Raw genomic sequence first — 4107 nt, 5'->3', positions numbered from 1 at the left:
TAAGTCTATGGAGACCATTTTTATTCAAATCACACAACCATCTGACCTTGACTTTCCCTGCAATGGGCAGTCATCTCAAGGACAGTGTAACAGCAATTTTCCAAACCTGCCCAGGAGACTCAGTCCTTCAGCTTTCTGGGTTCGTGTACTTTCACCCCTTCCTTACCAAAAAAAAAAAAAAAAAAAAAAAAAAAAAAAAAAAAAAAAAAAAAAAAAAGTGAAATTCAAACTTCTAATTCTGGCTTCTCTGTAGTTTGCTATAATTATCACTTCAAATATTTAGAAGTTTCCAGCATGTGTAGTGTCTTAGTTAGGGTTTTACTGATATGAATAGATATATTCTATTCCAAGGCAACTCCTATAAAGGACAACATTTAATTGAGGCTGGCTTACAGGTTCAGAGGTTCAGTCCATTATCATCAAGGTGAGAACATGGCAGCATCCAAGCAGGCATGGTGCAGGAGGAACTGAGAGTTCTGCATCTTGTTTCAAAGGCAAGCAGGAGAAGACTGGCTTCCAGGCAGCTAGGATGAGAGTCTTAAAGCTCACACCCACAGTGACAACAAAGCCACACCCCCTCGAACTGGGCACACTTCCTAACAGTGCCACTCCCTGGGCCAAGCAACTCAAGCCATCACATGTATCTTTCTGGTGCAATAAATACAAAGGGATAAAGATGGAGAGAAGGAGGCAGGGAAGGCAGGAGGGAGAGAGGGGTAAGGAATAAAAAGCAGGGGCATAGTGAGATTTTAATGAGAGGTGACACAGGGACAATTAGGGAAGCCTCTGAATATTTGAAGGAATCAAATACAAATGAGTTCAAGACCGGTGTGGTGGCACTGCAATCCCAGCCCTCAATGGAGGCCCAAAGAACAGGAGTTCAAGGTCATCTACAGCTCCATAGTGAGTTAAAGACTAGCCTGGGCTACATGAGACCCTGTCTCAACAAATAAACAAGGCGATGGATTCAGATCTTTTACTGTTATGAACCAAATTACAAAGCTACTTGACACATGGCTGTCAATCTGGGAAAAATGCCAAGCTGGGCTGATGGTTTCCCTGTGCTAGTTAGAGAGTTTATCTGTGTAACAATACACTTTGCAAACTGAAACAGGGGGGGAAGATGCTTGAGTTTGTAATTTATTATTACTCCACTTAACGATGTATTTTGTGCCAGCAGCCACACTTTAACCAAGATCTCTCTGAATAATTTCAGTTTATCAGCCAGAAGGAAGACTAATTCCTCAAGGGTAAGGACCACAGTTTCTGCTTCCTTCTAGCTGAGCCAAATGCTGTGTCTTTACCTAAAATGAGGCACTGGGGATATTGTGGAATGGAGTTTCTGGAGGCCTTACAGACCAGGGGATCGCTGAGTTCTTCCTGTTGGGAAGACTTATGCAAGTTTTAATAAACTAACATTGGGAGGAAACAGAAAGGGCCTGGAATCACAAAGTTGAGTGCTAGTGCTATGACTTACGTCTGGCTGGCTCTAGTCAAGTCCCAGTTCTCTGTCTGTGAAACGGGGCAGTGGTTAACCTGGAGTGGCCGTGCAGATGAAATGAAAGGCTGGATGCTTGAAATGTCTAGGTTGCTACACACTTCTCCCAAATTTGAATTATAGCTCTTCCCCTTTCCCTCCTGCTTTCTATCTTATTTTCGTGTGTGTATGTGTCTGTGTGTGTGTGTGTGTGTATGTGAGTGTGCGTTTTGTATTACTCTTCTGACTTATACAATTTGAGGCAGGGTCTCTTAATGACATGGATACAGCTCATCTTGGCCTTGCTAGCAGGCTTGCTTAGGAGCCCCTGTCTTTGGATTCTGAGACTAGAACTGTAGGCAGCCTTCCAGGCCTACTTGGTACTTATGTGGGTTCCAAACTTTGGTCCTATTGCATTTGTGGCAAGTGTTTTAACCATGGGCCCTATCTGTACTTTCCATTCAATAAACATTTTTGGACTCTTCCTATGAATACAAACTACGGGATAACATCTGAAGATAGAAGGATGATGAATTCCTGCCAGAGGAGTTCTACAGAATATAGATGTGAAGTAACATGTCTTCACTAGTCTGGAAGTCAAGACCCATTCACCTCCACTCAAGAAATGACCTTGAGGATGGCAGAGGCTGCTTCCTAAGTTGGGGCATATGCTTACAATAGAGTGAGAGAAAAAGCATTCCAATTTCTCTTCTGTCCTACTCCCAATCTAGATCAGAAACTTCTTTCCATACTGAGCTATTAAGTCATACTGATTGCTCATAATAATTCATTAGGAAGCATTATTACTTGTCATTATTATCACCGATAATCCAGATGATTGCCCTGGAGGGTTTAGCAGCTAATGAAAGTATCCGAAGTGAATGGATTTGCTGACTAAAACATACAGTCCACTAAAGAAAAGAATTTTATTATAATTAAAATTTATCAGAAAAGTCATTATTGTTCTAAATGTGGGTTAGATGTGGACATAGTCATTGGTCGATATACAGATAAATAGACTCTTTTGTGTTATACAAGCAACATACCAAACAGGGTCCACCATATGGTCACTTGAGGAGGTCAGGAAGGGGCTAGGTTCTGAGCACTTGCCGTTCTGTCATGCTGTTCCACCTCACTGTCCTAAAATATACCTTTGCCTACAAGGATCCTGCAGGCTAATTTCAGCTGCTGGGAGCCTGCCCGGCCTGTCATGGGCTTTTAGGGAAGCTGCCGCAGGCAGTCACCAGCAGGCATCTGTCTTCAGAATCAGGAGAAGCTTGCGGTGGTGTGGTCCCCAGTCCCAACAGGAACCTAATAGAAAGCGATAAGTAGCAGTTACAGATGCAAATATTTTTGTCAGTATTAACTGTGAGACTTGTTTAAAATGTGTATAGATACAAAAAAAGTTGTGTTGATTCTCAGGAGATCAGTGTTATTATTCTGGCTCAGCTACTTACATAAACTAGTATAGAATTTATAAATAAGGATCCCTGTGGGGGTGCTCTGCGTAGCTATGGCCAAGGGGTACTAGGCCCAGACTTTGTTCTTGCTTCTGCTACTTACTATGTAACTAGGGGATTTTTTTCTCCTTAGGACAATATACCTATTTCATACAGAGATAATATTTATTATAACTATCTGCAAGTGCTTTTCATATCATATGCCCTAAAGCCTCACATTATTATTATTTTGTGTTACTAATAATAATGAAAAACAAAGGCTCAGAGAGGTTTGGAAAAAATTGTTCAAGATCATCCTGCTGAGAACTGATGGGAGCAGGGTTAAAATCCAGGGCTCGCTGCCTGTGAGCACTCAACACTTCTCTCAAATAGGAATGGCTCTCGGCATTCTGGGAGTACCAATGGCAGAATTTGCGAGCCAACGCTATTGTACAACAGTTGATTTGGAGCAGTCATGTCAGAAAGAAGAAAAAACAGGACCTCAGATAGTGGTGCTGAGGAAAGTATTCTGTCCAGAATGACATCCCAGAAATATTACCATGTTACCTGGAGGGACAGAGGACGTGGTTTACAGAATAAGCTGAGGGGTAAAGTGCTGTGTTAAAAGGATGTGTGTCCTCCAAGCACCACTACCTGAAAGTCCCTAACACTGAGCAGAGATGCCTGGTAAACCCAATGCTGCAGGCTTTTATTTCCTACCCACTTTTTAGAAAACGATGCCTTACATGTGTACACTTACTAGAAAATGACTCCCATATTTTCAGTATAGGGAAACACAAAGTAACAATGCCTCTGGGCCCCCCTGGTCCTCCTGGAGGTATAGCTGTAAGCGCCTTGTTGTCAGAAGTCTTTCAAAGCAGGCAGGACTTTCAGTCACACAACGGAGCCTGAGTGAATGTGAGCCACAGTGTACTGGAGAAGTCTACCGGGCTCCTCTGGGAGTCCTGGCAAGAGATGTGTCTGGTCTCTGCTTCTTAGCTCTCACTGTTGCTGCTTAAGACTGAGAGGAGGAGTACATCAGCGAGTTTTAGGGGCTTTTGTTCCTATTCGAGAGATTACTTCAGAGTTAGAGGAAAAAGCAATAGTTTAGATCACCATTTATTTGACTGTTGCTATAAGGAAAATCTCACCAACACAAAGAAGTTGACCCAAACATTTTACTAGACATGA

Source organism: Mastomys coucha, unplaced genomic scaffold, assembly GCF_008632895.1.
Source record: "Mastomys coucha isolate ucsf_1 unplaced genomic scaffold, UCSF_Mcou_1 pScaffold18, whole genome shotgun sequence".
Lineage (NCBI taxonomy): Eukaryota > Metazoa > Chordata > Mammalia > Rodentia > Muridae > Mastomys > Mastomys coucha.
This window is presented reverse-complemented; position numbering follows the sequence as displayed.